The 11,375-nt window shown below is 32.8% G+C and overlaps 2 non-coding genes across 2 annotated transcripts; both read right to left on the bottom strand.

Annotated features, from left to right (window-relative positions):
- Positions 1 to 8,970: 8,970 nt before the first annotated feature.
- Trnay-gua lies at positions 8,971 to 9,061 on the bottom strand. The gene is given in 2 exon segments: positions 8,971 to 9,006; positions 9,025 to 9,061. It is a non-coding gene; the product is annotated as a tRNA-Tyr (tRNA).
- A 571-nt stretch (positions 9,062 to 9,632) lies between these two features.
- On the bottom strand, positions 9,633 to 9,705 carry Trnar-acg. Its single transcript has one exon. It is a non-coding gene; the product is annotated as a tRNA-Arg (tRNA).
- Positions 9,706 to 11,375: the final 1,670 nt, after the last annotated feature.

Raw genomic sequence — 11,375 nt, 5'->3', positions numbered from 1 at the left:
TTGGTAGACATAGAGCAAGACATTTTTTATTATAACTGAGTTCACTATCAATTATATCTCATAAAGATTAACACTATGGTACAGTGCAATAAGAGTATAGGCCAGGAAATATAAACAGAAAAAGTTTATTTATGACTTTTCAATTAAACATTTATAAACTGCGTTATTATTACCAGAACGTTTTGGCATCGCATCCTCTTATTCCTTATCACTGTCTAATAACTGACACGAAATCTGGAATTGGTAAGTTGAATATTTTACAAGTTATGGCCTTATAAACAAATTAACCTAATTATTAGCCTGGACGAACCCGAGGATCTTCCACAATCGCACTGATTTTTTTCAAGGTAGATTTCATAATAATACGTTGAAATCTATCATTTTTTTTTTAATTTCAAATTTGCAACCTGGAATTTTTTTTATTTTTTCAGCCTTAGTTGCAAAATGAAATATACGACGCATGAGCCTTATTACATATTCGGAAAGCTTATGAAAAGAGCTTTAAGTTAAAAAAAAATCGTCAAGATTCGTTGAAAAACAACAGAGTTACAGACTGTCAAAGTTGACGGCTGATTGTTAAACAAATTAGGTTGGTAGCGGCAAAAAAAATACTGTCATAACCGGCAACCCGAGTACTTTCTCAAGTAAAAATATTTTATTTGTGGAAGTATGTTAAGTGCATAAGAAATATTGTCAAAAGTCAGTNATTTTTTTAACTTTTCAGCCTTAGTTGTAAAATGAAATATACGACGCACGAGCGTGATATATTATATATTATTACATATTCGGAAAGCTTATGAAAAGAGCTTTAAGTTAAAAAAAATCGTCAAGATTCGTTGAAAAACAACAGTTACAGACTGTCAAAGTTGACGGCTGATTGTTAAACAAATTAGGTTGGTAGCGGCAAAAAAAATACTGTCATAACCGGCAACTCGAGTACTTTCCCAAGTAAAAATATTTTATTTGTGGAAGTATGTTAAGTGCATAAGAAATATTGTCAAAATTCAATGGGTCGTTTGATTTTCGGCGAGCCGTGGCGCGGCGGAAGGGTGGGGGAAGCGAAGAACAACGAGTCCGAAGAAAATGACGATAATATTCATCGTCCTGCCGCTAAATAAACGAAATTCGCCTGAAAACAATATATTTGACAGTCTGTAACTACGTTGTTTTTCAACGAATCTTGACGATTTTTTTTTAACTTAAAGCTCTTTTCATAAGCTTTCCGAGTATATATCTTTCATGTATGAGTCCACAATGTTTCGCGTTATTAAACAAGGTGTTATAGATCACTGCGTAAAGAGGAAGCGAAAACAAAACGTAATTCGGCGGACAATTTATAATTTATATAAAGAAAAAAACTATATGTATTATCGATCACCAAATTTGCATAATGCTGAAGTTAATAGTTTAGAGACTGTAAATAAAAATAACTTTTTAATTTTCACCTTTGAGGGCCCGTAACTTGTTAACGAAGGCCCATATGAAAAAAATGTATATGAAAAACAGATATTATTTTGACGTCATCTATCTGTACTCGACTTTTTTGTACCAAGTGTCGGGACACCCTGTATGCAAATTATTATTATTTCTTACCTTTAGCAGAAAACTTTTTTAGGATGCTTATGAAACTCATTTTTTATTGCTAGGCGTTTTTATACATGTTCAACTGACTATAACTTTGTTTTTTTTTTACTGTCATGTCTTTGGAGATTTGAACAGCACTTTTGAAAGACGAGGTCAAAAATTTATGAAAGAAGATTACGTTAAATGCCGCTGTAGGTACAACCAAAAATACTTCTCTCACATTTAATAAAATGAGGAGTGCAGATGGTACATATATTTTTAATGTACTTATTTACATGCTGGTAAGTGGAAATGGAAGTTTTTCAATTTATTATGCTAATATTTCACGTTTCATAGCACAACATTTAGTTTTTCGTCAGCTTTCGACAAGAACAGGGCATATTAAATGAAGCCCCGTAATTCACTTAGACAATTTATCAGAATTACGCACTTTTCCACAAATTAAACCCATATTTAACTGCCCGCCACCGTATTCCATCCAATGAAAAGTACAAAACATCACCGGGCAACGCACGATTTTTATTTCTCATTTCTCTCGATTCACATAAAACACCGGGTTTATTTATTCCGTACGGCCGAATACTTAGCAGTATCGTGTTGCTTTATTTTTTTCCTGCAGCCATTTGTCTGCGTTGGAGTCGGTTTCCCGTCCTATGCACCTGCAATCTTTTTGGGTTATCTTAATGTCTAGCTGGACAGACTTAGTCACAGAGGAACAATCTATTTTGGTTTCGATAAAATATTTACGCAAATCGGAGATCCTGATTGCGGGTTCTAGGCATTGTTGCCAACTGTTCATTTTTAAAGGACAAAGTTTCACTTTCCAAGGATTGAAAAATCTCATTTATACAATATCTAATCAGTGATTTAGGCATTAAGGGAAATCCGAGGAGTTACAATCGTTAAAAAAAATGAGATATATTGTTGACCGACATTTTTAGTGACATTATTTTACATGAGTAGCAGATGTGAGTAACCCCGTTTCTAACTTGGCAACGTTGCACCAGCTTAGTTTAGGATTTCCTTATTTCCAGACGGTTTAAATCCATTTAGACGTCTTTGCAGGGATTCCAACGAGTACAAAACGGTCATTACACGGAATAAAAGCGAATGTAGTTCGAAAAAGGGGGGTATGAGTCACCGTCGAAGCTAACCAACCATGCGTGGCCACTCGCCCGCATTAAGGCCCTTCAATCTTTCCTCTCTTTTCTATAAGCTAGTCCGTCTACGCAAGAGAATTAAATGATAATTTTTTATAGCAAAGATGATCAATAAATTATAATTTTTGTTTGATTCTACAAGTTCTAGTGTTCTCAGATCTTCAGATTTTTAAAGATTTGTTTTTTCGTAGATGCAGTTTTGTACAGTAGCAACAAACATACCAAAAGTAACTCCGTTACTACTTAGAAGTATGTCACAAAAACGTATCATTATTTTTACGGAAGAGTCACCACCTATATTTGGAATCAGCCATGGGATATACAAGGTCCTTTATTTTACCTATTTTCACCAATTATATGACTTGTAGCGTATGGGTAGTTTTCAAATGCGCATCATTCGTGAAATGCTTGGAAACCCGCTTTCTACAGAACATATATATAATTATTACACTCTCTCTGGTGCAGTGTACTATTTTAATTTAACCATGCACTGTAAGCATGCAGGGAACTAGTTATTCTTTGCTCACTGTTTACTGCCTTTGTTTCGTGAAATCTAGCAACGTCCTTCATGCAAGATTGATGTTTCTCAAAACAAAGCTTCCAGCGCTCTCCAGACATTGTTTACTTGCAACAAAGCCGTGGCTGCTCGAAAAATTAAAGGAAAAAAACGCACTACGTGTACTGTAGTGAAAACAAAAAGATAAATGAAGTTGCCTCAGTCTACGTCCTTGACACAATTGGGTGATTATTTATGTTAATGTAATTTGTGAAATGATGTGAAAATAAAAACTGAATAAAATTCCAATAAGCAATGCAGTTTGGTGATAAATGCAGTTTGGTGGTAGGCTGTATCAGACTTTATGAAACTAACAATAATAAGTAGAAATGATTTCAATTGTCGATATCAGAAACAAAACAAGGCTATGACCAAACAGATTCACGGTGCAAAAAAAGTTCTTTGAGTAGCAATAACATTTAAGATATAATACACTTTGTAGTTTAAGGAGTTCTACTTACTATTTATTGGCTTTTGATTTTTGTTACATACAATTTGTACAGTATATGTAGAATTTCAAGTATGGGCTCGACCCTACTGTAGAAACTATATTTTGTAAAGCACGATAAAATAAGTGGAACCATCCCTGACTAGGAACTAAAGAAAGCCTAACACAATAGCAGGTATTCAAACTTCGGGGCAAAGGGGATGGAGTACGGTGAGCACAAAAGACCTAGTAAAATTAACCTTGCAATTAAGGAAGGCAACAACCCTGCGATACTAAGTAGGTACCACAAACAATGCTTCTAGATTATAATCTAAACAACAACATGTAAATATATGTAATACAAAGCCCCCATGTACACATGCAGTATTTTACTTTATTGTTTATTTTTTTAATAACTGAATATTTCATTGAGAAAGTTTTAACTTATTTGAAGGACAACAAAATAATATTAGTCCATATGAATTAGATCATAAATCTTGAAAACTAAACTTAAAAAAATTATTAGTATACATTTTACTACACATTATGATGGGGAAGGATATGTAGAATGATAATATCAAAAAACTAACTCGAAAGTGACCCCAAGTAAACAAATTGGGAAAATTATGTGTTTTTTCACTTTTTTAGACCATAAAAATCTAGACGACCTATTGGAAAATTAGTTGTATGATGTAGGCAAAAGCTATCTCGGGAACAAGGAGGTGCATGTGACTTCTTTTTTTCAATTGCCGTAAAAATAAGCTCATTTAATGCAAAAAGAGCGAATTCCCGAGCGGATTTTGCCTAACATTTTATTTATAACGCAACTTAATTCAACTTTTTAATACGTTTCTTTGGATCAATTAGAACCTATATCTACGATATTAATTTCTAAAATTAACGTTTTGTAATTAAACAATTAGTTGCAAAAAATCGAACGAATTTAAGTAACAAATACATGTAGCAACAATTTCACGGTCAATCGAATCGGCCTGTGGCACACATGATGGTCATTGGATTGACTGTCCTTTCCATAAAATTCATCAAAATCCATCGTTTTTTGCAATAATAATGGGCAATTTCCGAAAACTATTTTTTCCGCGTTCGAGTTTTATTTTACAGTTAACAAATTGGTGAAATATGACTTTAGGTATCTTAGATTGTAGGTAATTTGATTGCCTACAACATAAAATAACAATAAATCGTCTAGATTTTCATGGGCAGTAAAATCAATTAAAAAACACGTAATTTTTCCAGTTATTTGCAATGTGTCGAAAATTGAGAAACGCTTTGGAGGGATAAGTGTGCATTTTTTGGGGTGATCCGAATATTTCTACTTGCACCTTTAAATAAAAAAATTAACAAAACCCACAATAAAATTTTTCCTCAAAAACGGTGCATCCTACGAAAAAAATTGAAGAGACCAATTTCATCCAGAATTGATGGTGGATTTCTAAAAAAATATCAAATCGGGAAAAGTCAGTGGCGTTTTTATTAAAAAAGGTTGTGGCATTCTCGCACGAACGCCACTGGTGCAAATAGAAATATTAATTGTAAATGCACATATCTCTCTAATGCGTTTTTCAAATTTCGAGTCAATATCTTTAAAACTCTTGGAAGTAATAAAAAAAATAAATAAAAAATTAAAATTTAAACATTCCGTATCTCGCAAACGAAGCATATTTCGACCTACGTTTATATGCACTTTTTTCAAAAAATAACCGGTAACCGACCTCTAAAATATTTCGCACTTATTTACAAACACCCTGTATATTCTGTCAATTCAATGTATACACTAAGTCTTAAAAATCTACAGGGTGTGTGTGAATGAAAATGTACATTAATAGGATTTAGAAATGAAAAAAAAAATAAATTAATTACACCATATTGAATACCACTGTCTTGCGAGTTATTAGATTTATTTACAGTTTAGGCCTATCTCTTCTAGTCTTCGTTTCCACAGTACATCTACTGCTCGCGTTAGAATTGATTGTTCCTTCTCATCTAAAAGGGTCCTTTGTTTCGGTGTTAGTCAAATATGGGTAAAATTGTACAAATTAATGTTATTTGCAGTAATGGTCAGTGTTTGATTACATTGGAGCATAAATGAAGTAAGCGCAAATTAGTGGATACGTTGTTGTTATACGGCGTAAGTCGACAAAATGCTGCGGCTGCAGAACGAACATACACGATTCGATTTTCACTTTGCCATGTAGCAAGTGTTATGTTACAGAATCTGTAATACTCATTCAAAAATCATGTGTTACGACTTACGAAAGGTTTATAAAAGGTATCATATTCTTTAAAATAATCGAAAAATTATATGAAAATAAGAGATACCTGTGAATAAAGACGCATATTTTTAGTTCCCAAAATACAAGCAGGTAAAACATTAGACAGTGTTTTTCTAAATATCTAAAACACTTTTTAAACTATTTTTGCAAGGACATATTTGTCAGTTGGTTCGTCTCTAATGTTTAATTCATAACAGATAAGATACGTAGCCATTTATCCATACATAATTATAAATTGTGTGGTCTAGCTGATGTTTTTTTCGCTTTGTTTGTATTTCTCATTTTTCACGCTCGCTGAATGACCCCATAAGACTTTTAAACCGCGATATGGGAGGCAGTTACAAATAAAATAAAACCTCGCTGCCGATAAGAATATATTGACCTTGCCATTATCGCCAAGAGTACCTACTTCGCTACTGGAAATAAAAATAGCACATAATAGCACTTTATTTATGTTTCAAATACCAAAACAGAGATGAATTATTAAAACGTCAAGATACGGGATCGCGGAATAATGTTTTTATGATGTGGTTTTGTGTATCTCGTCACGACATCACTTTATCTTCATTTTTAGGAAGTTTTACGACGTTTTAAAATTTTACATGGCAAATGGAAGGCAATGTAAGACAATCTAACCTTTTCCAGTGGATGTAACATTGTAAACACCGCATAACAAGCTATGGCAGAAATAAAATTTGCATTGGAAGAATGTAATGTTTAACGGAAGCACGAGAAGGGTACATTACCTCGTAGTAGTCGGCCATAATCGCCTTTTAACGTGTAAACGCACTAATTACTTCCCATATAGAAAACCTCGCAGTTTTTCATCCGGGAAACACACAATTCTCGTTTTTAACACCCACATAAGATGGCCCCTTTAACCGAGCACAATGCGCGGTATCGACGAAGTTTTGTTTACAAAACACACTCAATTTATCAAATAGCATACAACACGTTACTACTATGGCTCGTAAAACTGGCGGAGTTGATTCACTTTCATATTTTCAAACATGTGCCGGTTGGTAGTGGCACGCGATTCCGGTTGGTTTGGTCAAGGTAACTTGATCCTTAGGTAGGGGTTCCTTAGGGATTACGTTCTGGGGGTCGGGGCAGGTGGTGGTCTCTAGGTAAGCTGTCGGCGGAGGTTGCAACTTTGTTTAACGATACTCTGGGATTATGTAACCGCAAATGCACGCTAGATGCTACACGGAAAGTGTGCGAGAACACAAAATGCTGGTACGAGGGTACTTCAAAAAATAACAGCTTTAATTTATTGATTTGTTTACACTCACCAAATTCTGTCTGAATTAAATTGGGATTTCCAAAATTAAAAAACAAAAGTGTTTCTTCAAGTGTGTTCAATATCTCAGTCACACCCTGTACAATACATAAACTTGCTAAAAGGACCCCAAAAAATACAGAACCGAAATAACACCCAAATACATTATATTGCATTTGTTCCCATAATTTTATAAAAAGAATTTTGAAATCTATTGAGTGGAATCTTCAACATACATCTAAAATTATTTAAATTTTCAACCGTTTCAAAAAAAAGTTCCTTCTTTCATATTTTCCAACAAGACTAAACTTTGGAAATCAGTGTATTGCATCAATTCAGTATTCTTAAATATCTGTGTTTTTTTTAAACTAGATAAAGGTACCTAACATTAATAAAATATTTAAATCTTACCTTTTAGTTGAACTGGACCATACGTTATTTAGGAATTTACAGTAATAATAACAGCAACTAAAATAATTTGAATACATTACCTTAAGAATTTGTATATTTAAATGGGCCTGTAAATCGCAAACTGGTCAACTTGCCTGGGGTCGCTCAAATTAGAAAAAAGTCGTGTTTATTTATACCTAATAATATGCCCTATAGAAAATTTTAAACCCGAAATTTTGCAAAATCGTTTCATTTTCTTCTGGCTTTAATTTTAAAATAAATTGCATGTTTACTTTGCCGCTCTTTTCGTTTTATCCAATGGCGTCAATATTTTTGTAATCCGACGTTTCGTCTTCGAGGGGCCATCACCAGGTTAGTTTTTTTAAATGCGTCGCTGCTATTTTTATGACAACATCTAAAGTCATTTTTAATTCTGAATTAGATGGTATTACTATTGTAATCGCTTAAAAAGGTTTTTAGCCTGTTTTGGCTTTTAAATTTTTCCTGAGTACGGCTCTAAACGCTTTCAAAATATCTATTGGAGGAAGTCATAATAGTATAAAGTCAATACAGCACAAAATATAGGTCTAAAAAACACAACTTTTTTCTAATTTGAGCCACCCCGTATCGCTTACCGTTTCCTAGATCCTAATGCTATCCCATCTTTATCTTGCACACACTGTATAATAACAATAAGTGACAGAAAGTAATTTTTTTTTCAACCCCCGAGCAAGGGTGAAAAAGATAAAATAAAGGGGGTTTTCAAGATAACACTAGAAAAAAAAATCCTATAAAAGTTGTAAAGCATAAAATTCTACATAAAAATGGTCTATAGCCTTTTTCTTGTACTATTAAAATTAACAGTTAGGGTGGTTAGAAGTTAAGGGATGATTTCAGAAATTTCACAAGCAGAAAAATAAATGAATTTTATAATTTTTGTTCCAATCTACTCTAAAAAATGCAAACTTTCTTCTCAGAGAAATAGATATATTTTTTTATTTTTAATAAAAAAGATAAAAATATCAATTTTTTAATCGTTAATTTTTATGATTTAACAATAAAACTTTTTTTTTCTATGCCATTCGATTGATTATTTAAAATAATGAAAAGTTGCTTTGGAATTTTTTTTACAACAAAGAAAAACGTTCGCTTTGAATTGGAAAATTAAAATTATCTTAACAATTGTGTATTTATTATTCATTTAGTAATAAAAAACTGCAAACCATTATCAGTTAATTTTAAATTTAGCAGCAGAAAATGTTTCTAATAAAAAAAAAGGATCCTTCGAGCCGGATTTGAACCAGCGACCTATGGATGTCTACTTTTGTAATCCACTACAGTCCACCGCTCTACCAACTGAGCTATCGAAGGCTTATGAAAATTAGTCACTAACCACAAATATCAGTACACGACTTAATAACATTATCAGTTTAAAAATTGTTAAATCAGTAGGTATACTATTTTTTAAATTTTTATATAAACAATTTAGACAAATTTGAGACATCTTTGTTACATTTTCTTTTCAATTTACTCGGATAATTTAGAAATACATATTTATATTGAAGAATCTTCAGGAAATAATTTTTAATAGGTATTAAAAAATATTCAAATTCAAAATGACATTTTTTCTCTAGATGTGAAAATTTTCTTCGCTGAAAATGAAAATATCAAATAACTATGTGTATGATTTTCTTAATTGAAACATGAAATTAAATTTGCAGGAAGCTTATCGATTCATTTAATTTCATAGGACCGCTTTACAGATGTTTAAAAATCTAAACTGAAATAATTTGGTGACATTTGATATGACATCTTTTCGTTCGTGCACTTGACAATGATGGTTCATTCACACAAAAAAAAAACGACATTTCCAACTCATATAACAAAATATACTAATATACTTGCGCCATTTTATGGCCTAATTAAAACAAAAAAGTATAATCGATCCTGCCAGGATTCGAACCTGGAATCTTCTGATCCGTAGTCAGACGCGTTATCCGTTGCGCCACAGGACCATGCTTACTGAGTTGTCTATATTCAATAGTCCTGAAAGCTATAAAGCGCTTATAATGTATTATTTATTTTCTTTTCATTTTTTAATTAACATATACAGATATAAGACATTTACTGATAATAATTATAATTTTAAAATGTATAAAACATAACCAAATAAAACCTTAAGTTTTATTTACAAACTGTATTTATGAATTTATGAGAAAATACTTTATAAAACATTTAAACAGGCTGTTAAATTATTTAAAAAAGTTACTTGTGGCAAAGTACCCGTTCCGAAATATGGAGAAGTATTATTAACATAGTTAAAAATTCCAAGAAGGTCGTAGGTTTCATCAACATGAAATTCAACAACCCCTTGGCTATACTTTTCAAAATTTCAAAAAATTATGGTACCTGCTATGTTAATTAGTATTCTAATAAAATAATTTGCTCTTACATGATATTAGGACTGTTCTACTTCTTTATTTTAAAATTTTATCTACTACACTCGTTAACACATTTGAGCACGTCTGACGAACCAAGACAAATGTTCCTTCTCGCCGATTGTAAACTATTGGCAGCAGCTGTAATACGTCACGTAAATCATCAATAGTTTACACTCCAATAAGATATATTTCGATTTTTTTATGTCCCCTTAAAAAAATCGAGAGTGTTTAAATCATGAGACCGAGGTGGCCTGCTACCGACCGCCCTCGTCTAATACACCATATTCCTTCAACTGTTGTGGTAATCCCAGCTTCAGAGCCAGTTTTTTTTTTCTGACTGCGTTTCTTCATCATGCGTAAACTGGGTATTTTGAATATTTTGTTGCAGCAATTATTTAAAACACCTAACCTGTAACGGAAAATTTACTGGTTCAAGTCAGTTGAACATGTATAAAAACGCCTAGCAATAAAATCTAATGAGTTTCATAGGCGTCCCTTAAAAAGTTTTCTACTAAAGGTAACAAATAATAATTTGTATATAATGTGTAGAAAATTTCTATTATGTGCATTTGGCCAACAACATATCTTAATTATTTATGTCCTCAAACAATTTCATTATATTGAAGGTAAATTTTGGTTATATCAAAAAATATTTACATATTCATTAAAATATATTCGGCATTGCTGCACTGCACTGCTAGGCATTTTGTCAACAGTTGAAATTTATGGTCGGTCGTTCAGTGCGGCTGTGTTTGTGCACCGTTTGGGCGAATACATTTCTACCACCTTCACGTTTAGTTCGACCAGAGTCTATGGGTATGGCTATACGATTGCAGCCACCTGGAAGAAACCGTGCAAAAAATATTTTAATAAACATACTCACATTCATACAACTACGCTTCTAGATATAAAAATTTCAAACATTTTTTTCCAGAAATCGCTATGTACTTTAACTTTTTCGGTGATATCGATTCTATTTCAAACGACTGATATATCTACAAATTTTTTTTGGATAAATTGCGAATCTCCCTGTATTGCAGCTGCTATAATTTTCCAACGACCGCCCGCTGCGTATGTTGCTCTAACACCATCGCACTCCGGAACCATGAATATTAACAAATATGCGACAGATCGTATTTCATGGGAATGGTTTTCGCGGACGTTGATGCTACAATAAAATGTCCGGAATGCGCATTAAGCGCATGTGACCGCAAGTGGTGGATGGCGACTCCCAATTGCGCCAT

The sequence above is a fragment of the Anoplophora glabripennis genome, unplaced genomic scaffold, assembly GCF_000390285.2.
Source record: "Anoplophora glabripennis isolate ALB-LARVAE unplaced genomic scaffold, Agla_2.0 scaffold42, whole genome shotgun sequence".
Lineage (NCBI taxonomy): Eukaryota > Metazoa > Arthropoda > Insecta > Coleoptera > Cerambycidae > Anoplophora > Anoplophora glabripennis.
The sequence above is the reverse complement of the archived record's forward strand: the minus strand, read 5'-3'. Positions and strand labels throughout refer to the sequence as shown.